Source organism: Leptodactylus fuscus, chromosome 3, assembly GCF_031893055.1.
Source record: "Leptodactylus fuscus isolate aLepFus1 chromosome 3, aLepFus1.hap2, whole genome shotgun sequence".
Taxonomy (NCBI): domain Eukaryota; kingdom Metazoa; phylum Chordata; class Amphibia; order Anura; family Leptodactylidae; genus Leptodactylus; species Leptodactylus fuscus.
The window spans coordinates 70,118,920-70,144,488 of NC_134267.1; positions in this window are offsets into that span (position 1 = coordinate 70,118,920).

The following is a 25,569-nucleotide window of genomic DNA, read 5'->3' on the forward strand; positions in this document are numbered from 1 at the left end:
GATACAGAAAGTATATTGGAAAATTGTATAGCTTTTTATTGTACATTTGTTTGTCATTATTGGTCTGAAAGTGGCCAACCCCTTTAAGGTCTCCTGCACAAAACCATATAAAAAATACTGTTCCCAGTTGTTCAGTATGTTATCCACATCCGCGGTGCATTGTCCATAAATATGGTCTGTAGTACATCCGTAGTCTTCTGTATTTGTCGATCCACAATAAAACACAGAATGCTAGCACTGATGTCACTTGATAGGCCAAACACTCTGAAATAGGGCATTTGATAGTCATGTTTCTTGGACTATTTTGAAGTGTTCGATTCCTTTGCTGATCACACACAGATTTCTGGTGTTTCTCCCTCCAAACATGCCTTTCACTTATGTGGATCATGCTCTCCTGGACTGGTTTGTGTCTTGGTGATTCAGACAGTAGTCTGCTATGCTGAAAGAGGAACCGAGGAAGAGGAGGTATTGGGTTCACCACATTATCTGTCAGTGGTTCAGGAAGGGTAATTTCCATACCCTCTACAATGATTTGCAGTAGCACCCGGACAAGGTTCATAGCTACTGTCACATCCTGACTTTTGACCGTTTGCTGTCGAACATGGGTCCGGGACTCACTTTCTGGGATTACAACATGTGACGCTAGGTTCACACCTGCGTTCTGGTCTCCGTTCTGTGCTTTCCGTCTTCTGCATGCCAAAAGACGGAAAGCACAGACCGGGTCCGTCCGTGAGCGGCGGTGAGCGTTTTATGCTCTCCGCTGCGAAACCGGATTTTTTAATCCGGACACAGAGTACTGCATGTCCGACTCTGTGTCCGGATTAAAAAACCCGGTTTCGCGGCAGAGAGCATAAAACGCTCACGGCCGGACAGCTTTCTCACCCGTTCAGATGAATGGGTGAGAGAGACTCCTGCAGGTTTCCGTCTCCTACTCTGTTTTATGCAGGAAACGGAAACCTGCAGAACGGACACCTGGGCGCAGATGTGAACGAGCCCTGATGGTGCATATCTCCAGCATGATGGTTTATCGTCACCCTTAGGTAAATATACTACTATCCCCTTTTGTTACTTGGCATCCTGATTCTATTACAACCTTGTTTAAACCCTTTTCACCTTGGCGATATTTGTTTGTTTTTCTTAAAACAGATTCCTGGCTACAGGCTACCCTTGCTTTGGGTTCCTGCACGGGTGCTCAATCATTTCATGTATTGTCAGCCACACCTATGAAGAGACTTGGCAGTATTTGAGAGTGGCAGTGATGCCAGAGCCGCTGGCTGCAGAATGCAAATTTTTTTCACAAATATGCACATTTTCCCAACCGTGGGCACTAGATGGCAAACATATCTGTGCGAAGAAGACTCCTCACTCAGGGCCCCTTAGCACTATGTGTCATGGTTGCTGATGAAGGTTTTGAATGTTCATCCCATTTTTTATGCCCATTTCCTCACTGTGGCTTAGGGTATGTTCACACATCAGTATGCCATCAGTCCGTTTGAATTAAGTTTGAGTTTTGCTATCAGCATAAAAAGGTTTCAGTATACAATCAGTATGTGCATCAGTCCGTTTTTAGTCTCAAACTGAATTCAAACGGACAAAATGCCTCTCTTGGCTGGAGCACTGTCAGCTCTCGTCCTTCCTAAGGAAATTCTCCCTCCCTCCCTGACTTTCTCCTCCTCTGTTGGCCTTAGAGTCCATTCTTGTGTGCGCAACCCCCTCCCAGCACACATTATCAGCACTGTATGATATTCTTCTCACTGACACCACTCCGGGGCTTCCCTCTTATGGGGACGCCTGGACTGCCGACCTTTCCTTAGGTCTGCAGCCTGCTGATTGGGACAAATCCTTTTTACTGGCTCACAAGCTGGCAATACCTTGCAGTGCTCAGGAGAGGAGCTTTAAGATTCTAACCCGATGGTATAGGTGTCCTGACCTCCTTCACAGGATTTTCCCTATGGTTTCTGACTGGTGTTGGGGCTGTGGTACTGAGAGGGGCACTATGCTCCACATTTGGTGGGACTGTGATGTTCTTCGGCCATTCTGGGATGCAGTTTTCTCCTTATACTCCAGAGTGTGTGGGCGAGTTGTCGCCATTTTGCCCCAGTTAGCCCTTGGTAGGGACTGTGATGTTCTTCGGCCATTCGGGGATGCAGTTTTCTCCTTATACTCCAGAGTGTGTGGGCGAGTTGTCGCCATTTTGCCCCAGTTAGCCCTTCCTGGTAGGCTGTCTGAGATTAAGAAGGACCTCCTGGGGCATTTCCTCATAGCCGCCAGGGCTGTCATACCGAGGCACCACCTTCTATGCTCGAATTTCTGCAGGAATTTCTCCTCATCCGGAGAATGGAAGCTCTGGTGGCTGAGGATCCTCCTGACTCCTCCAGATTCGAGAGCCTCTGGCGGCCTTGGGTACTGTTTCAGGAGTCTTCCGATTTCTCCTCTTCTTTCTCCTGAGCTGGGGCTTGAACGCTCTTCGCATTCGCCTCTCTTTCTTTTTTCCCTTCTGGTCCCCCCCCCCTTCCCCCTCCCTTCAGTCCTGTCCTATCTTTTTTGTTTGTGCTATTGTCCCTTTGTATGTCGTCTTTGTTCTTGTCTGGTCTCTGTTCTCCTCCCCCTTTTTGTTTTTATTATTTTCACTCGTTTCGGCCGGCTTTTGCTGACCTGTTTTCCCTCTTACCGTGCCTTAGTAAGAGTTTCTACTGTTATGACGCATTGTTCAAGGGTAGTGTCCACTCCTAGTGTACGTTCAAAATCTCGCACGGACATTAGCAGCGGACTCTAGCTTTGTCCGTGACACTTTTCATTCATTTAAATGCCGATCGGGTGCGTTCTTTTGCACTCCGTGCCTGTCCTTAATAGAGATGAGCGAGTACTGTTCGGATCAGCCGATCCGAACAGCACGCTCCATAGAAATGAATGGATGCACCTGGTACTTCCGCTTCGACGCCGGCCGGCCGCGGGGGCGTGCCGGCTACGTCCATTCATTTTTATGCGAGCGTGCTGTTCGAATCGGCTGATCCGAACAGTACTCGCTCATCTCTAGTCCTTAACTGTCCGTTTGTAAAGATGTCCGACTTTTTAAGTGGACAGCAAAACCCGACATGTAGGTTTTTTCTGTCCACTTGAAAAGTCGGACATCTTTACAAGCAGACAGTGAAGGAAGGGCATGGAGTGCAAAAGAACGCACCCGATCGCCATTTAAATGAATGAAAAGTGTCACGGACACAGCTAGTGTCCGCTGCTAATGTCTGTGCAAGATTTTGAACGGACACTAGCAGCGGACACTACCTGTTGGACAATGAGGGTAGTGTGAACGCCCCCTTACTATGGTACCACTTCACTATTCTTATGTGATTTATTCTGTTAATTCTATATTGGGTGGTCACTCACTATTCTGACTAAGTGTTTATATATCCATGTTCACTTATGACTATTTATGCGCACTGTCACTTTACTGATACTTTTATTGATCCTATCTGGTTTGCATACCCATTACTTTGTTTGTGATATTTGCATGGTTATAATGGACAATATATTCATGTAACCACCATCTGGGACTACTTACCTGCTATGTACAGTGGGGCAAAAAAGTATTTAGTCAGTCACCAATAGTGCAAGTTCCACCACTTATAAAGATGAGAGGCGTCTGTAATTTACATCATAGGTAGACCTCAACTATGAGAGACAAAATGAGAAAACAAATCCAGAAAATCATTGTCTGATTTTGTAAGAATTTATTTGCAAATTATGGTGGAAAATAAGTATTTGGTCAGTAACAAAATTTCATCTCAATACTTTGTTATATATCCTTTGTTCGCAATGACAGAGGTCAAACGTTTTCTGTAAGTCTTCACAAGGTTGGCACACACTGTTGTTGGTATGTTGGCCCATTCCTCCATGCAGATCTCCTCTAGAGCAGTGATGTTTTGGGGCTGTCGCTTGGCAACACGGACTTTCAACTCCCTCCAAAGGTTTTCTATAGGGTTGAGATCTGGAGACTGGCTAGGCCACTCCAGGACCTTGAAATGCTTCTTACAAAGCCACTCCTTCGTTACCCTGGCGGTGTGCTTTGGATCATTGTCATGTTGAAAGACCCAGCCACGTTTCATCTTCAATGCCCTTGCTGATGGAAGGAGGTTTGCACTCAAAATCTCACGATACATGGCCCCATTCATTATTTCATGTACCCGGATCAGTCGTCCTGGCCCCTTTGCAGAGAAACAGCCCCAAAGCATGATGTTTCCACCCCCATGCTTTACAGTAGGTATGGTGTTTGATGGATGCAACTCAGTATTCTTTTTCCTCCAAACACGTAAAGTGGTGTTTCTACCAAACAGTTCCAGTTTGGTTTCATCAGACCATAGGACATTCTCCCAATACTCTTCTGGATCATCCAAATGCTCTCTAGCAAACTTCAGACGGGCCCGGACATGTACTGGCTTAAGCCGTGGGACACATCTGGCACTGCAGGATCTGAGTCCCTGGCGGCATAGTGTGTTACTGATGGTAGGCTTTGTTACATTAGTCCTAGCTCTCTGCAGTTCATTCACTAGGTCCCCCCGCGTTGTTCTGGGATTTTTGCTCACCGTTCTTGTGATCATTTTGACCCCATGGGGTGAGATTTTGCGTGGAGCCCCAGAGCGAGGGAGATTATCAGTGGTCTTGTATGTCTTCCATTTACTAATTATTGCTCCTACAGTTGATTTCTTCAATCCAAGCTGGTTGCCTATTGCAGATTCAGTCTTCCCAGCCTGGTGCAGGGCTACAATTTTGTTTCTGGTGTCCTTTGACAGCTCTTTGGTCTTCACCATAGTGGAGTTTGGAGTCTGACTGTTTGAGGGTGTGCACAGGTGTCTTTTTATACTGATAACAAGTTTAAACAGGTGCCATTGCTACAGGTAATGAGTGGAGGAAAGAGGAGACTCTTAAAGAAGAAGTTACAGGTCTGTGAGAGCCAGAAATCTTGATTCTTTGTAGGTGACCAAATACTTATTTTCCACCATAATTTGCAAATAAATTCTTACAAAATCAGACAATGTGATTTTCTGGATTTGTTTTCTCATTTTGTCTCTCATAGTTGAGGTCTACCTATGATGTAAATTACAGACGCCTCACATCTTTTTAAGTGGTGGAACTTGCACTATTGGTGACTGACTAAATACTTTTTTGCCCCACTGTATCTATGATACTTACCTAGTTGGATTCAAGTTCCCTTTATTTTTGCTGTATTTTGCCTCCTCTTGTTCTCTGGCCATGGTTACTGTTAGTATGTCTGTTCCTCTATCTTTTTATGAATTTATTTAATAAAGATTTATATATTTTTTTTATTATTGTGTACTTCTTAAATTCGCCATTTTTTCTTGTTTTGTTTCTGATTGCAATCCTTGGTCTGGAGTAATATTACGTTGTGCCTACTATTAATTTTTGACATTTTTCAATTGCACCTCTGAATTTGTCTCATGAATGTGTATATTTAGCCTCAAATTGGACAAAGATAATGCAAGTCAGTTGTTTTGATGGAAGTGAAAAGCTGAGGATACTGAAATCCCAGTTAACTGATGTAAAAAAAAAATTGTGGGTTTTGATTCATTTTTATTGATTGTGATTAAAATAAAAGGGAACCTGCTATTTGGAATATTGTGAATCAGATTTATGTATATTCATTTATGGATAGATGAATTAATATATGGAAAATAAATTAATTTGAGGGGTGTAGTTTCCAAAATGGGGGTCACATGTGAAAGGATTCCACTTTACTGGCTTTTCAGGGACTAAAAAAGTAGTGTTAATTCACTTATCTAAGGGGTGCAGTTTTAACCCCTTCCCACAGCACTCCCTGCCTTCCAAACCACATAACTTTTTTTTATTTTTCTTTTCATAGAACCATTTGAGGTCTTAATGTTTGTGGGACAAATGTTTCTTCATGATGGTACAATTTATAATTCTGTACAATGTACTGGGAAGCTGGAACTCAGAATGGGTTGGAATTGGAGATAAAATGCATTTGTGCGACTTTCTTACTGGCTTCATTTTTTTGGAGTTCACTGTGCTGCCAAAATGTATTCTATGGGTCAGTGTGATTTTGGTACACCAAATTTAGGCTAAGACCCAACAGCGAATCGCAGTCAAAATCCTCTGGAAAAGACAGCGGCGAAAACTCATTGCTTGTTTTTCTGCTGTTTTGTCACCAGAAGTCCGGAGAGTTTTCCTCTGCAGACTTTCTGCCTCTATTATACCTATATAGAAAAAGCCAGCATTTTAGTGGGTATAATTGATATACTGAGATTTGAAATGTGTGAATTTGGCTGTGGAATTTTTTTTCTGCAATGTGTGGATGGGACTAACCAGAATCCCATCCACTGTGCAGGAAGTGTAAAAGTGTACAGCATTTTTTTTTTGCTGTGGTGTTTCCAAAGCAGTCAAAACTCTGCATTATCGCAACATGGAGCCTTAAATAGTTTTACTTACATTTTCACTCCTTAAAAAAATTCCAAAACTATTCAAAAAAAGAATTCACTGACCATATTTTTTCTTATATTTCCGTTTTTTTGCAGGGTCAGATGCGCTTCATTACAAATTACCATGACCTGCAATAGAAGTTAATGTCAGACAAGCCTGGGAGCCTTCAATAGACTGCTGGGAACATGATGCTTCTGTTAGCTTTGAGGTGCCGTGAGCCTAAAAGCCCCAGATCAGTGCTCTCACTGATCGGGGGAATTAGCACTAGCACTTTACTGCAAGGTCCCAGTATATAGCAGGGTCCCAGTAGCTATGGCAGCTGCACAGCTCCTGAGTGGCTGCCATATTTAAAAACCTGGCATTTGCTGTAATAGTACGGCTGATTTAGGAAGGGGTTGAAAATGGGATGATTTATGGTGGTTTGTAATACAGAGGCCATTCAAAGCACCTTCAGAGCTGAATTAGTCTCTTGAAAAATGGGTTTTGGAAATTTTCTTGAAAATCTGATTTTGAATCTGAAGGATGTTTTACAACTTCTGGAATACCCATTGACTATGTACAGTACATCTGGGTGGTCTACTCATAATGTCCCCATATGCCCTTGCGGTATTAAGAAAATGCAGAAGTGGGGAGGCGGCTGTTACTAAAGTTGGAGCTCCTATAGGGAATATAATATTGACGGTAAATATTGCAGTAATTGAAGAATTCTTCAATTAGCTCCTATAGGGAAGGCAGGGACGGCCTTCCACAGTATATGACCTCTCCCCAGTGTATGACACCTTCCTTATGTCACCCCCACAGTATTTGACCCCTTTTTATGGCCCTCACACAATATAGGATACGTTTTATAACACCCCCACAAAGAGTAGTAGCTGATAATTTTTTTTATTCAGGCTCCTGTTCAGGCCACCCTCTGCTGCCGCCTCCAGGGTGCACTGTAGCAGACTATGAAGAACTCCAGAATGCTGTAAGTAGCATTCCGTGTTCTTCAGTGTAGTGACGTAAGTATAGCGCCACCTAGAGGTGGCAGCGGAGGGCAGACAGAACAGGAGCAGTTGAACAGGGGAGTAAAAATAAATCCGCTGCTTATAGCAATAAGATAATACAAAAAATGATTAAAAAAAATGCCACCCCCCAGATTATTCCATGAGGCACCGTCTGAGGTCATCACTTCAAGGTATGCCCTGTGTTACAGATCATAAATATACTACAAGACAAAATATATACTCGAAGTCCTACAGCTTTTCTAAGGAACAACTCTCTTAGAAAACAGTTAATATTAAGAATCCAAAGGCTGTCAGAGCATGCAGAAGGTAGAGAACTACATGACGTAACAAGGTATTTTATCCATTTACAGAAAAATGGTTTTGCATGTAATGGTAACAATGTTCTTGTTTCTTGAAATGGGCCTGGTTGCTGAATTTCTAATTGCATACCCTGAAGGTTAGACAATGGGTGGCCTGGCCAAGCTTTAATGTTTGGGTGTTCCTTTTAAATGCAGATCCAAGAATTCCAAGAGTCAAGAATTCACAGGAATCTAGGCCATACATAGAACTACCGTATTTTTTGGACTATAAGACACACTTTTTCACCCAAGTTTGGGAGGAAAATGGGGGAGGGGAGGGGGGTGCGTCTTATAGTGTGAATGCATTGTCCCACTCCTGCTGCTGCCAGCTTTCTGCAGTGGGGCTTCCTGCAGTGGCAGGAGTGGGGCGATGCTGCAGGCCCTGGGTGCAAGCACAGGGTCTCCCGGCGGCACAAACCCTCTCTGGCATCCGCCATTCTGTTACAGCAGATGCTGGGTCTGTAAAGACAATGTTGGCAGCTCTGCTGCAGAGCGGTTGCCATAGCTACCGGGTGGGAGAACCAAAGCTAATACCCGCGATCAGAGTCCACCCTGATCACGAGCATTACTATCTGTAAGACCCACCCAAACTGCCCCTGGGGTGGTGGCTACTTTGTATGCACCTCCCCAGGGTGCCTAGCCAAACGACTCTGCCCTTATCAGATTGATCGGTTTTAGACCGACGTATAATAAATTCCAAGCCCAAGTTCCCCAACAAAACATCCTGCAACAAAATTCCCCCAGGTTGTGATTTACAAGGGGAGACAAGCTCCCCAACCCATAAAGCCCCAAAGAACACCCAAGAAAATGCCAACCGAAACAGTGGATTCAAAAGAAGAGGTGCATACTTCCTGAAGTGTCGTACCCAAACGCTCTAACAACTGGAACGAAGGCTCCCAGGCCTGTCATAGTAATATTACTACTGAGTCTGGTCTATAACCAACCTCAATAGTAATGTATAGAATATTGCATAGACTGCAATATTGTTATATTGCACTCTATGGGACTTGCAATCAAATGATTGCAGGTTCAAGCCCCTAACATTGGCACTTGAGGATGTCAGGGATGTAACAAATACTTACTGAAACAACTGCTGGACCCCACCTTCTCCTCAATCTCCTTTTACTCCCAAAACATTTCCCCCCATCCCTAGAATAAAGACACACACAGATCCATAACAGACAGACAAACCTCAGAGGTGAACACTCAGAATAAATGGGGGCAAACATAAGACAGAAAACGGCGGGACTCCCACCTACCAGTGCACCGAACAACATCCGGCCCCAAACCCCAAATAGTCGCCTCAGTGACGGCCCCTATCCTGAAAGTATGAGCGGCAAAACGAAGAGGGTCCAGACCTAACTTCCCCAAACAACAATGAAAAACTGCCGTGAACTGATACTGGGACAAAAAGACGCCATCTTGGTGACGCAAAAATTGGGCCCAAGGAAAAACGACACCCTGCACAGAATATTCTGAAACAGCCCACCGGGCATGTAACGGACTCTGACATGGGGCCTAGCCGAACGCCTCTGCCCTTATCAGATTGATCGGTTTTAGACCGACGTATAATAAATTCCAAGCCCCCCAAGTTCCCCAACAAAACATCCTGCAACAAAATTCCCCCAGGTTGTGATTTACAAGGGGAGACAAGCTCCCCAACCCATAAAGCCCCAAAGAACGCCCAAGAAAATGCCAACCGAAACAGAGTGGATTCAAAAGAAGAGGTGCATACTTCCTCAAGTGTCGTACCCAAACGCTCTAACAACTGGAACGAGACCGGCCTGCACTCGTCAGGGCAAGCCCTGCCCCTCTGAAAACCCTGCATAGCCTGAACCAAAAGGAAGTCCTTCATAATATCCTTAACCCCCCCCCCCGCAACCTGAAACCAAATGCTAAGTAAGCCAAGCAGCCAGCCACCAAGCAAACTGCGCCTCAGTGAGGACTGCCATGTGACAGACATCCTGACAGACCCCCTCCCAACTCCCCCAAAACTACTTCAAACTCCCGCCAAGCAGATTCATAGGCTGAGTGAGTACCTTCGGCCAATGAAGACTTGATCAATTCTCCCTCCACTTCGAGACCACGTCCCACAGATGAGTTGGGCATGGATGAACAAGGATGTCCACGTCTGTGGCCACCGAATGAAACCTCTCCCACTGAAAACTAGACAGAGAATCAGTAATAACGTTAGTAAACCCAGGGACATTGACAGCCACTTAAACACCTCAACACCAAATACATAAGCAAACTAACAACAGGCGGTGAAGAAGCGATGAGGGCATTTATGGCTGACACCACCGATTGGTTGTTACAGTGAAAGCGAACCTTCCTATCCCTAAAATGCTCCTACCAGATGTCCACTGCGACAATAATAGGGAACAGTTCCAAAAGACATAGGTTACGCACCTAAACAAGCTCCACCCAATGCTCTGCACACCATTTTCCCCCACAATGCGCCCTGAACCCCACGAAACTGGAAGCATCAGTAAACAAATCCCAGTCAATGGTATCCACCACAGGGGATAACATCAAGGAGCGGCCGTTGTACTGCTCTATGAAGCTGGCCCACACCTCTAAGTCATCCTGATGATCCCACGTTAACGTTAATGAAGTACCGCAGGGAGGACACCCCGGCGGTGGCACCCGCCATGCGTCAGCAAAAAACTCAACCCATGGGGATAATCCTACAGGTGAGTTGAGTTTTCCCAACAATGACTAAAGGTCCCTCAACATGAGCTTATGCAAGCGACAAGCCCTGGCCACCTCTTGGCACAATGCCACCAGCTGATCCTCCGGGAGATAACACTCCATGCAGTTGGTATCAATGGTGATACCTAGAAAATGGAGACAAGACAAAGGGCCTTCAGTCTTACCCGTCCCCGCTGACGAAGCCTGTGTTTACAGGCAAAACGCACGTCGGGCACGGTAGTGACGCTCACAGGTATGCCCTGACTTTTATACTTTGTTTCTACATTACCCTGGGGTCTTAGAATTTGCATTATTATTATAGTTCTTAGTGTCAGTTCACTTTGCTTCCATATTGTTATGGACTCATGACCGACGCATTCATTTATGGTACATTTAGTAATATGCTTCTATTCCCCTTGTATGCATCATGTTCTGTCATTTTTGTGCTACCACCTGTTATAGCGCCACCACCTACTTGGAGTTGATTTGGTGTATTACAGACACAACTGTCCCTTTCCCCCTTTATATTATGGCAACTGTGTGTATTTTTAATTCATTTGTTAATAAAATATTTACATTTTTATGCATTTATTGATGTTTGTTTATTGATTTGTCGATTTATCGAGTGTTTAACAGGAACTGAGAAAAAAATGGAGGTGAAGTTTATGTGTTTCAATTTCTTTTACTAATATGTTCATAGCCTTAGAATTTACACATTAACAAGGGGTTAAAGGAGAAAATACATCACACAATTGAAGAAGAGTGCTATTTAGCTTTTAACCCCTTCCCGCCGATGGCATTTTTTGATTTTCGTTTTTGACACCCCTCCTTCTAAACCCCATAACTTTTTTATTTCTCCAGAATGGGGTGAATTCAGAATGGGGTGAATTTGAAGAAAAAATGCATTTCTGTGACTTTCTTACGGGCTTTGGTTTTACGGCGTTCACTGTGCAGCCAAAATGACATGTCCCCTGTATTCTGTGTTTCGTTATGATTCCGGGGATACCAAATTTACAGTCCTATGAAAAAGTTTGGGCACCCCTATTAATCTTAATCATTTTTAGTTCTAAATATTTTGGTGTTTGCAACAGCCATTTCAGTTTGATATATCTAATAACTGATGGACACAGTAATATTTCAGGATTGAAATGAGGTTTATTGTACTAACAGAAAATGTGCAATATGCATTAAACCAAAATTTGACCGGTGCAAAAGTATGGGCACCTCAACAGAAAAGTGACATTAATATTTAGTAGATCCTCCTTTTGCAAAGATAACAGCCTCTAGTCGCTTCCTGTAGCTTTTAATCAGTTCCTGGATCCTGGATAAAGGTATTTTGGACAAACAATTCAAGTTCAGTTAAGTTAGATGGTCGCCGAGCATGGACAGCCCGCTTCAAATCATCCCACAGATGTTCAATGATATTCAGGTCTGGGGACTGGGATGGCCATTCCAGAACATTGTAATTGTTCCTCTGCATGAATGCCTGAGGATTTGGAGCGGTGTTTTGGATCATTGTCTTGCTGAAATATCCATCCCCGGCGTAACTTCAACTTCGTCACTGATTCTTGAACATTATTCTCAAGAATCTGCTGATACTGAGTGGAATCCATGCGACCCTCAACTTTAACAAGATTCCCGATGCCGGCATTGGCCACACAGCCCCAAAGCATGATGGAACCTCCACCAAATTTTACAGTGGGTAGCATGTGTTTTTCTTGGAATGCTGTTTCTTTTTGGACGCCATGCATAACGCCTTTTTTTATAACCAAACAACTCAATTTTTGTTTCCAAAATGAAGCTGCCTTGTCCAAATGTGCTTTTTCATACCTCAGGCAACTCTGTTTGTGGCGTGCTTGCAGAAACGGCTTCTTTCTCATCACTCTCCCATACAGCTTCTATTTGTGCAAAGTGCGCTGTATAGTTGACCGATGCACAGTGGCACCATCTGCAGCAAGATGATGCTGCAGCTCTTTGGAGGTGGTCTGTGGATTGTCCTTGACTGTTCTCACCATTCTTCTTCTCTGCCTTTCTGATATTTTTCTTGGCCTGCCACTTCTGGGCTTAACAAGAACTGTCCCTGTGGTCTTCCATTTCCTTACTATGTTCCTCACAGTGGAAACTGACAGGTTAAATCTCTGAGACAACTTTTTGTATCCTTCCCCTGAACAACTATGTTGAACAATCTTTGTTTTCAGATCATTTGAGAGTTGTTTTGAGTAGCCCATGATGCCACTCTTCAGAGGAGATTCAAATAGGAGATCAACTTGCAATTGGCCACCTTAAATACCTTTTCTTATGACTGGATACATCTGGCTATGAAGTTCAAAGCTCACTGAGGTTACAAAACCAATTTTGTGCTTCAGTAAGTCAGTAAAAAGTAGTTAGGGGAATTCAAATCAATAAAATGATAAGGGTGCCCATACTTTTGCACCGGTCAAATTTTGGTTTAATGCATATTGCACATTTTCTGTTAGTACAATAAACCTCATTTCAATCCTGAAATATTACTGTGTCCATCAGTTATTAGATATATCAAACTGAAATGGCTGTTGCAAACACCAAAATATTTAGAACAAAAAATGATTAAGATTAATAGGGGTGCCCAAACTTTTTCATAGGACTGTATATGGTTTTATTTACATTTTAACCCCTTTAAAAAAATCCAAAACTGTGTTAAAATTTTTTTTTCTAAAAGTCGCCATATTCTGACATGCATAGGGCGTCTTTATTTGCGGGGCCGGGTGCACTTTTTAGTTCTACCATTTTTGGGAAATGTTTTTGCTTTGATCACTTTTTATTCAAATTTTTATCAGAATATGGCGCTGTTGACTATTTTTCTCGCTACGGCGTTTACCGTACAGGAAAAATATTTTTATAGATTTCTAGAGCGGGCGATTTCGGACACAGGAGACCTAACATGTATGTGTTTCACAGTATTTAACTACTTTTATATGTGTTCTAGGGAAAGGGGGTGATTTGAATTTTTAATACTTTTTAAAAAAAATTATATTTTTTTTACTTTTTTAAAAAATAATTTTTTTTTTGCATTTATTAGACCCCCTAGGGGTCTTGAACCCCAGGGGGTCTGATCACTAATGCAATGCAGTACAATGCTAATGCACTGTAATACATTGAAAAAAAAATCATCATTTCTTTTGCAGGCTGCATAGACCAGCCTGCAAAAGAAATGCACTGCAGACAGACCTGGGAGCCTTCACAAGGCTCCCGGCTGTTATGCCAACGTGACGTCGGCCCTGGAGCTTGCTCCATGCGCCGGCGATCACCGGCAAAATGGCGGCGCCCATATGCCGCTGGGAAAATGGCACCTCCGGCGCCTTTGATCGCGACGCCGGAGGAGTCAATGTCTGGGAACCGATCGGAGACATTAGAGCTGATTGGCTACTGTGTAAAGCAGTAGACACTCGGCGGCTAAGGCGGCTGCCCGGCTTCAGGGCGGTCGCCATAGTTACACACCCGGCATGCACCGTACTATTACGGCGAATGTCGGGAAGGGGTTAAAGGGATTTCATCATTAAAAAACACGTTTTAAACTAAAAGCACATAGGAATTTTAAAATTTTTTCCTTCATTCTTTATTATGCTCAGAATGCACAGGGGGCAATATCCCTGTGCTCTGAGCACAGTGTTGTCATTGATTCCAGCGCTGCCTTTCTTCTACTCCACAAGCCATTCTCCTCCTCTTCTTACAGGAGACCATCACAAAATGGCCAACAGCCATTAGCCCTTTTTGCGGTGGTCTCATGTTAGAAGAGTGGCTGACTGAGCAGAAGAATGGTGGCGCTGGAATAGATAACAGCGCTGTGCTCAGAGCACAATGAAGAATGAAGAGAAATTCAAAGATGGCGTCGTGGACCTCTAAGTGATGAAAAGTCTTTATAAAGGTTTTGTCTACGTGCTTTTAGTTTAAAACATGTTTTTAAATTATAGAATCCCTTTAAACAGCAAATTTTGTTGTAATTGTTTTTGGGTGTCATGTCTCATGACAGAAATATTTAAAAAAAACACTAACACTCATTTCTCCTCACTCCCCTGTGGTCTCATCCAGAGTCTTCAGGCGCGATGTAAGTGACGTCATCACATCGAGTCTGCAGCACCCAGGGAATACAGGATGAATGGTGATTCAGGGCTGTCGTTAGCACCCAGCGTACCCAGGCAAAGGCCGGGGCCCCAAGCTCCTGGGGGACCCACTCGGCAGTGGCGTAGGGTACAGGACCTGCAGTCAGCTGAAAATGACCGGGACCCTGGTCCAACATGATATCGGTCAGGGAAAGCCTGGTTCCCTGACTGCTATACATACTTCTTTTTTTAAACTCGTTTTATTGAAGATTACATAACAAAGCAAGTAATACAATCAAAACAAAAGAAAAACACAGGTACAGTATAAGCACAAGAAACATATAGTTAACCAGAAACAAGCCACAGCACTGGTCCATCCCGACCCCAACCCAACCACCCCGACCACAACACAGTTCTGAACACAATATCACATGACACAACAACAAAGTTACAACAGTCACATATATTCCCCACACGAGGAGTCACAGACCTATCTGGCAGTAGCTCCCATTTATGGAGCAAAGGTGTCTAGGGCCGAACGCATCATGGGAGCAGAGTATTGGGTCACGGGAGAATCACACCACGCACCCCATACCGTAGTAAATTTCTGGGGACAGCCCCTCCCTTTATATATAATCTGATTAAATGGGAGAACCGAGTTAACCATTTTCCGCCATTGGGAGACAGATGGGGATCTAGGGGCCATCCACCGCAAGGCGATGGCTTTCCTAGCATAAAACAAGCACTCGCTAAGAAAAATTCGAGTATGATGCTGCCACAACTCCTCCTCCAAAACGCCAAACAGGCAGACTTCGGGAGAAAACGGGACTGGGCGGCCCAGGACATCTGCCAGAAGGTCTACCACTCCCCTCCAAAAGGTGCGAACCACCGGACAACCCCACATCATGTGCCAAAAATCTGCACGAGGATACGGACACCTGAGACAAGTCGAGCTAGACATACGGCCCATTCTGTGCAAACGGACAGGGGTCAAATAACATTGGTGTATGATAAAAATTTGGATCAATTTATTATTAGCTGAAGGAGAGACATAAAGAGGAGATTCCAAAACCTCCTGAAACAGCTCATCAGTCAATTCTGGGATATTGGTGCGCCAACGCGTCAGAGCCGGGGACTCAGCCAGAGATACCTTTACCTGAATTAGATGGTTATATAGAACCGAAATAAGACCCCCAGGGCCCTGAGAGCGTAGCACACCAATGAGCGGGTATTCGGAAATGGCACACGGTTGGGCAGGAAATATCGAGGAAAGAGCATGACGTATCTGAAGAAACCTAAAGAACTGGTGTCTTGGGATCTCATGTGATGCGGTCAAAGAGTCAAAAGTAACAAACACCCCCTGTGTATATAAATTCGCTAGAGTAGACACCCCATATCGTGACCAAGACCTAGCATCAGGTAACACAAATAGATCAGACAAGCCAGGATTGTCCCACAAGGGGGTCTCTGCAGGGGTGTCCGAATAAGAAGATACTTTCCGGGCCTGCGCCCAAACCTGCGCCGCCAGAGTATGAATGGGCAAAAGCCTACCCCTGAACAACCGAGACTGGTCCAGCACAGGCCACAAGATATTCAGGTCCAGATGGTGAGCCAAATGCCTCTCCGGCCCCGGGAGCCGATCCGAGGAAAGCCAGGGCTTTATAAAGCGGAGTTGACCCGCAAGATAATAAAGAAACAGATCAGGGAGTGACGCCCCCCCGAGTTGTTTCGGCCTCTGGAGAGCAGTCAATCTCAATTTGGATCTAGAATGACCCCACACAAAAGAGATCATCAAGGAGTCCATCTGTCTAAAAAATCGGAGGGGCACAGGCACGGCCGAATTACTTAAAGAGTATAGACATTTGGGTAATACAATCATTTTAATCAGGTTTATCCTGCCCGCTACGGACAGGGGCAATGCAGCCCAGGTCAGGAATTTAGAGCGGAAGTGCGAGAGAAGGGGGAAAACATTAAGGTCCAGATAACTCTTATAGTCTCTGGGAATGACGATCCCAAGATACTTAAAAGCAGAGACCACCGGCAATCCACATACTACCTCCCCCTCCGCTGCCGCCGGCACCCCACCTATATGCATATAAGAGGACTTAGACCAGTTAGTGCGTAGGCCCGAATAATTGCCAAAAACATTTACCACTTCCATGGCTCGGGGCAAGGATATAGAGGGGTCAGACATAAATAGAAGGAGGTCGTCAGCATAAAGCGCAACCCTCTCCTCGCTAGGGCCAATGGAGATACCTTTATAGAGAGGGTCGTGCCTCAGGAGTATGGCCAAGGGTTCTATAGCTAAAGCAAATAGCAGCGGAGAGAGAGGGCAACCCTGCCGCGTGCCCCTACCCAAAGTAAAATACGGAGACAGCGAACCATTAATGGACAACGCCGCCCTAGGGGAACAGTACAGAATGGAGATCCAAGTAATAAATCCATCCCCAAACCCATATTTACGCAAAGATTGTAAAAGAAAAGGCCACTCGACAGAGTCGAATGCCTTTGTAGCATCTAACGAGGCTATTGCCCAGTCCGCCGAAGTGGCTGAGCCAATCTGGGTCACCACCTGGACACGTCTAAGATTATCAGACGTAGATTTGCCTGGCATAAAACCAGCTTGATCCGAATGAACCAGATCAAGAACCACAGTGTTAAGTCTCCTTGCCAACATTTTAGTCAGTAATTTATAATCGATATTCAACAAAGAAATAGGCCTGTAAGAACCACAGTCCAGCGGATCCTTATCTGGTTTGAGAAGAACAACAATTGTGGCATCATAAAAGGACGCCGGAAGACTACGGTCCCGAAAGGCACGTTCATAACATTTTAGCAGCACTGGCAGGAGCACATCCCCATACTGAGCATACACCTCTATCGGAATACCGTCAGGACCTGGAGATTTCCCCCTCGCCATGTCCGCCAGCGCCTCCGTCAACTCCTCCAAGGTAAAGGGGGAGTCCAAAAAAGCACGCTGGTCCTCAGACAGAACGGGGAAGGGAATGGAATCTAAGTAAAGAGCCAGATCCTGATCACCAACTCCTAATTTAGAACTATATAAGTCACTGTAATACTGGTGGAAACGGGTTCTAATATCATTACTATTGGTGAGGATATCGCCGGTCTCCGAGCGTACTCGGAAAATAGCTGGAGAGGCCGTGTTTTGGTGTACCAGGTGGGCCAATAGGCTGCTAGACTGATTCCCGAGTTCATAGAATTTCTGTTTGCTAAAAAACAGAGATCTGCGGGCCTTCTCATGGAGTGCATGCAAATACTGTCTGCCTGCATGCAACCATTGGGATCTAGACTCATCCGTGGGGTTCGCAACATACGCAGCCTCCAGGGAGACACACCGGGCCGCTAGGGAAGTCTCCAGTAACGAGGATTCCCTTTTAATAAAAGAAATGGAGGACCTAATACACCCACGTAGGTATGCCTTCATGGTCTCCCAAAGGAGAGAGGGGCATGTATCCGGGGAGTTAACGGTCAGAAATACCTGAAGCTGGTCAGGGATCCTATCATTGGGTGTAAATAATTTGAGCCAAAAGGGGTGTATACGGCAGCTCAAACTCGATCTAATCGTGTCCCCATGATTCAAGATGACCAAGAGAGGGGAGTGATCGGAAACCGTCCTAGGCAAGTAAGATACGGATTGTAGAATGGAACAGGTCTTAACATTCCCAAAGGCATAATCAATGCGGGACAGGGCATGTCTATGAGCAGAATGACAGGAAAAAACTCGGGAATCAGGGAACACCACCCTCCACAAGTCCTGCCAACCCAACTCCCGGACCAATTTGGCCATAGAGGTGGGACGAGAAGACAGCGGAGGATCCACACCAGCATGAAATCGGTCTGCAGCTTCATTCATCACCCGATTAAAATCACCCAGGCATAACACCACCGCCCCAGGAAACCTGACCACAAACTGAGTCGCACCCTGGAGTACAGACATATCGGAGGCAGGCGGTAAATATACACCTAAAATCACATACAGGGTAGAGTCTATCCATGCTTGGACAAATATGTAGCGCCCCTCGGGATCCCGCTCAATCACCCCCGGTTCCCACCTAATACTGCGATGCACCAGGATAGACACCCCCCTAGAGAAGGAGGTATGCATAGAATGAGCGGCCCACTGAACCCACGGCTTCTGAAGCCGGCTAACAGTCTCCGCCACCATATGTGTCTCCTGGAGGCAAACAATATGAGGGTGGACCTGCCTAATTTGAGAGAAGACAGTAGATCTCTTACGCGGACTACCTAGACCCCTCACATTCCATGAAAAAACATTAAGTGACGCCATAACAATACAATCTCTTATATCTGTAAAGCGTGAGCCACGGGCAGGAGGCACAGGGTAGTGAGCGGGGTCTCAGGAGAAAAAGACAATTCAGTATGTGGCACAGCAAAAAAAAAACCGTGACAACACAGACAAAATAGAACAACACACCCATGGAGGGCGCAAACAGTCTCGAACACATTAACCAGATACGGAGTAGTACAGTCTCGTAGCTACTTTCAACGGGGGAGAAAGTGCACCCAATACAGATGGATTGTTGGGCACTCTCTCGAAAAAATTTTGCACAAAATAAGCAAAGTACGTTCATGTAATAAAGCCGAAGGTGCAGAACCAAAGCAGTGAACACACCTTAGGCCACCGGGTCAATTAAACACTGTAACGACAAAAGCCATAAGGCCGGGCCTCCGGTCTAACAGGACCTCTCACCACCAGGATATGATGTCAGCGCCGAGGAGATCGGGGCAACAGGGACAACCAGTCCTCCGCATCCTTGGGAGAATTGAAGAAAAGGGAACGGTCACCATGGATGACACGAAGTCGGGCTGGATAAATCATAGAATACTGTATAGCCTTTTCTCGGAGACGTCTCTTGACCGCCACAAAGGATGCTCGGGTTTTCTGGAGAGCAGCCGAGAAGTCAGGAAACATCGCCACTGTCGCTCCATTGAACTTGATCTCCCCAACCTGACGCGCAGCCCGCAGCGCGGTGTCACGATCCGTACTATTAATCAACCGGGCCAGTAAGGGGCGCGGGGGGGCCCCCGGAGGAGGAGGTCTGGCAGGAACTCTGTGGGCTCTTTCAACAGCAAATATGGGAGAAAAATGAGCTTCCGGCAGAATATCACGTAGCCATTTTTCCATGAAGGATCGGGGGTCAGCACCCTCTGTTTTTTCTGGAAGACCCAATATGCGCAAATTGTTGCGTCGCAGCCTATTCTCCAGATCATCCGCCCTCTGAGTCCACAAAGCTGCCGCCCGTTCCAGCTCTTGAATTTTGGCAGGGATGGGTTGAACAGAATCTTCCACCCGAGAAACACGATCCTCCACTTCACCCACTCTATCCCGCAGAGACTGAAAGTCCTGTCGAAGCAGGCCAAGATCAATTTTAACCTCTTCAATTTTACCAGTCAAGGAAGAGGTGCCAGCCTGTATCGCTTCCAGCAACTGTGCAGTCACCTGTTTCAAGGTGGGTTCAGCAGTATCCATAGGTTCAGCCGATGAGGAAGCCGCAGGAGAAGTGGTAGGCGGGGGAGTGGAGGATCTGGTAAAGCTACGTAGGCGATCCGACGTGGAGCTCGACAGCGGGCGACTCATTTTGGAAAGTCCGCCGCCGCCCTTCTTGCGTGCCGTAGAAGTAGGTATGATGGCGGATGGAGAAGGCCCAATCCACAAGGAGCAGCCACAGCAATCACAGGTATGGAGGACAAATATGCAGGGCAACACAGTCCGTAAATATATGATGGAGAGAAAGCTGAGGCAGGATATAACAATTCCTAGGCTGAAGCTGCCAGAAGAATAACTAGGATGTGTTCAGCGCTCACCACACGCCACAGGACCACCACAAGAAGCCAGCTGAGGGAGACCAGACATCCAGGCTGGGGACACTGCTCAATCATACAGAAGAGGAAGCAGGAAATGGCTGCTGTTCAGGCCGAGGGGGGGTAGGAAGGGATCCCAGGCAATCCAGGCCCACACCAGATCTCCACTCACCAGCGTCCAGACCCACAGCAGCAAAGGAGGCACCCAGGATGTATATGGGTCGACTGGGAAAGGTCCGGAGCCCCAATTCCACCATCACCTGGGGCCACAGGCCGGGAGAGTATGCCGCGCTGCCGCTCCACAGACAGGAAGATGGCGGCCGGCTTCACACTGCAGGAGTAGGCCGCAACTACTCTCGGCTCCTCACCGCCTCCAAAACGCCACTACGCGGAAGCCAGCTGCGAGAGGACCCACTCCAGGACCCGGCCCAGTATCACAGGTACCAGGGGCTTCAGATGTGCAGGCTGGGAGTCAGGATTAATAGTGATTCGGCCCGGAGCTCCAGCTACATGCGGCCGACCGCTTCACGCGCAAGCCACGCCCCCCGCTATACATACTTCTAATGGAAAAGGGCCTGGTGATCGCCAGCGCAGGGGAGGTGATTAAAAATTTAAAAAATATTTATACTCACCTGTGCTGGATTCAGCATCCACTCTGGAGCTCTTCTGGCTGGAAGACCCTGTTCACACCTTGGAACCTGGCACTGATTTTACAGTGGATTTCGCACCTAAATCATCAGCAGATTCCTCCCTCATTCCCCTCCTATTGAAACTAATTGGAGCATGAAGCTGGAAAGTAAAAATGTGTCCTGCTGGATCTTGCCACAGATTCTACAGCTCCAAAAGGGGCCCACTGGGGCTCTGTCGCCCAAAGGCCCACACAAACCTGGAGCCATCCCTGGTCATCATTGCATGCAACTGGGGCAGCCCTGTGGGATAGTCTATGCAGGCTGTCCCAATAGGGCCCCTACTAATATAGGGCCTATGCAAGTGCACCGTTGGCCTTATGGTTAAAGCAGCCTTACTTTGGGCTGCTGAGTTATTGTAACCATGACCATAATAATACCATGATATACGATGAGTCCTGCTAAACTGTACTATTATGCCAGATGTTGGAAAGGGTTAAATCAATAACCCAGATTGTGACACTAATTACTGCGCTACATTTCAGTGTTATAAACAATAGGACTTGTTCTAACTACACTGATACACCTAATGGAAATTTGCTATGTCTGTTGTGGAAATTTGATGCAGTAATATCTTTTACCTGATCATGTTGCATTGTTCCATGACTTCACTGTATACAGGCCAAACTAATCTGCCAGACTATTCTACATGGAATAATTAAATACAGTATTTTTCTGGCAAACCCAAAATACTACCTCTACCATAACCCTCATATTTCACAGTAAACAGATGCACACTTGTAAAGTAGTCCTCCCAACTGCAATATAGACATGTTATAAGATACTGAGAATAACATTTATTGTAACAAGGAGTTGTGCATTGGCAGGGCTGTTTTAACACATTGGTGGGCTCAGTGCAAATGTTTCATTTCAAGTGCCCCCCACCACTTTGACATACCTCACAACTTTCAGAGGACAAAAATGTCAAATTATTGTGTTGGTGCACCTCAGCAAATTTTTGTGTGATCTGACCCTAATCCCACCCATGTCCCCTATGACCCCATCCATTCCTAGCATGTCGTAACATAGTAATTGTGCCCTTCAATTTATAGCATATAAAGATGATGCTTCCACCACACAGTATAATATTCGCTAAGTGGCCCACACAAATATAATGTGGTTCCGCTCCGGTTGGGAGAGCGATTGGGGATCCTAGTTGCCCAGGACCTTACAGAGCTGTTTGTTGCATCAGGTTCCTAACATTGCGAGATTGGCACCCTGCCTGTAACCTTCTCACACCCCTTATAAAAATTGTAACTGTAATGAATAACTCTAATCTCTATGCCTAACTAATGTGATAATTAGGGTTTCAATGTGTGGTATTATTATTTTGGCACTGATATCTCCCCACTGTCAGAATGGTGGGCCCCCTGACTACTCTAATATAGCCTTGTATTGTCAGAGGGGGCGTTCAGTACCACCAAACGATGATGGTGAGCTGTGAACAATGTTAGAATATAGTCAGGGGGACCTTCCTCACAGCCCAGCTATGACGCTAGGCTGTAAACCTCACTTTCTGACAGTGGGGAAATATTGGTGCATAAATTAACAGCACCAATATCTCCAGCACCGGGGCACATAGCAAGAAAACCGACAGTGCACTGAATTCAGCACATTGTCAGCTTTCTACCAGTATATAATACCGCACATTGATTATATGAAAAGTCCTCATTAACATGAACTAAATAGGGGCTCAGAGGAAGGTGTGTGGCTGCACAACCGCGCACCTTCTGTGAAAGATTGGCGGAGAGTAGGCCCCAGTGCCCTAGGGCCTGGTGCAAGTGCTCAATTGCCCCTAAGGTTAAAGTGGTCCTGCTTTAGATGTAATCATTCAGATAACCACATGCTTATTCATGGTTTTCAAAGAGTTAAAGAGGACCTTTCACCATTTTGCCCACAGACAGTTCTATATACTGCCGGAAAGCTGACAGTGCGCTGAGTTTAGCGCACTGTCGGCTTTCCCGATCTGGGCCCAGTGTGAAGAGCTTACGGTCCGGTACCGTAGCTCTTCTATGGTCAGAAGGGCGTTTCTGGCTGACAGTGCGCTGAGTTCAGCGCACTGTCGGCTTTCCCGATCTGGGCCCAGTGTGAAGAGCTTACGGTCCGGTACCGTAGCTCTTCTATGGTCAGAAGGGCGTTTCTGACACTCAGTCAGAGACGTCCTTCTTCACAGCACAGCCGGGAGGAACTCCCCCCTCCCTCCCTGATAATGCTCGTCTATGGACGAGTACTGCGAGCAGATGGAGGGGGGCGTTCCTCCCGGTCTCAGAGCACAGCGCGATTGGCTGTGCTGTGAAGAAGGACGTCTCTGGCTAACTCTCAGAAATGCCCTTCTGACCATAGAAGAGCTACGGTACCAGGACCGTAAGCTCTTCACACCGGGCCCACATCGGGAAAGCCGACAGTGCGCTGAACTCAGCGCACTGTCAGCTTTCCGGCAGTATATAGAACTGCCTGTGGGCAAAATGGTGAAAGGTCCTCTTTAATAGGGTAAATACTTTGATTACCCATTTTCCTAGTCTTGAAATTCTATTACACATTGCCTGTAAAACTTATGATTGTTTGAGTAACCAAATGCTTATTCATGGTTGTCAAAGAGTTAATGGAATACAGCTTTTAATCCTTGAATTGAGATGATTCATTCAGCCCCACAGCCACAGGTATGTAAAATTGCACACCTAATCATTAGAGATGAGCGAACACTAAAATGTTCGAGGTTCGAAATTCGATTCGAACAGCCGCTCAATGTTCGTGTGTTCGAACGGGTTTCGAACCCCATTATAGTCTATGGGGAACAGATACTCGTTAAGGGGGAAACCCAAATCCGTGTCTGGAGGGTCACCAAGTCCACTATGACACCCCAGGAAATGATGCCAACACCTCTGGAATGACACTGGGACAGCAGGGGAAGCATGTCTGGGGGCATCTAACACATCAAAGACCCTCTATTACCCCAACATCACTGCCTAACAACTACACACTTTACACACACAATACCACCTCTCTGACAGTAGGAAAACACCTTGAAACATGTGTATTTGGCACTTGCAGTGAGGAGAGCTTGTCACCAGCAGTGAATTTGGCCCTTGTAGTAAGTTGAGGTTGGCACCAACATTTGTTTTGAAAATCAGGGTGGATTGAGCCTCTAACCAGCAGAGTTTGGGCAAATTCATGGTGGAGGGAGCCTCTAAACACCCCAGTTTGGGCAAATTCATGGTGGAGGGAGTCTCTAAAAACCCCAGTTTGGACCAATTCATGGTGGAGGGAGCCTCTAAAAACCCCAGTTTGGACCAATTCATGGTGGAGGGAGTCTCTAAAAACCCCAGTTTGGACCAATTCATGATGGAGGGAGCCTCTAAACAGCCCAGTTTGGGCAAATTCATGGTGGAGGGAGCCTCTAAAAACCCCCAGTTTGGACCAATTCATGGTGGAGGGAGCCTCTAAAAACCCCAGTTTGGACCAATTCATGGTGGAGGGAGCCTCTAAACAGCTCAGTTTGGGCAAATTCATGGTGGAGGGAGCCTCTAAAAACCCCAGTTTGGACCAATTCATGGTGGAGGGAGCCTCTAAAAACCCCAGTTTGGACCAATTCATGGTGGAGGGAGCCTCTAAACACCCCAGTTTGGACCAATTCATGATGGAGGGAGCCTCTAAACAGCCCAGTTTGGGCAAATTCATGGTGGAGGGAGCCTCTAAACAGCCCAGTTTGGACCAATTCATGGTGGAGGGAGCCTCTAAAAACCCCAGTTTGGACCAATTCATGGTGGAGGAAGCCTCTAAAAACCCCAGTTTGGACCAATTCATGGTGGAGGGAGCCTCTAAAAAGCTCAGTTTGGACCAATTCATGGTGGAGGGAGCCTCTAAAAACCCCAGTTTGGACCAATTCATGATGGAGGGAGCCTCTAAACAGCCCAGTTTGGGCAAATTCATGGTGGAGGGAGCCTCTAAACAGCCCAGTTTGGACCAATTCATGGTGGAGGGAGCCTCTAAAAACCCCAGTTTGGACCAATTCATGGTGGAGGGAGCCTCTAAAAACCCCAGTTTGGACCAATTCATGGTGGAGGGAGCCTCTAAAAACCCCAGTTTGGACCAATTCATGGTGGAGGGAGCCTCTAAACAGCCCAGTTTGGGCAAATTCATGGTGGAGGGAGCCTCTAAAAACCCCCAGTTTGGACCAATTCATGGTGGAGGGAGCCTCTAAAAACCCCAGTTTGGACCAATTCATGGTGGAGGGAGCCTCTAAACAGCCCAGTTTGGGCAAATTCATGGTGGAGGGAGCCTCTAAACAGCCCAGTTTGGGCAAATTCATGGTGGAGGGAGCCTCTAAAAACCCCAGTTTGGACCAATTCATGGTGGAGGGAGCCTCTAAAAACCCCAGTTTGGACCAATTCATGGTGGAGGGAGACTCTAAAAACCCCAGTTTGGACCAATTCATGATGGAGGGAGCCTCTAAACAGCCCAGTTTGGACCA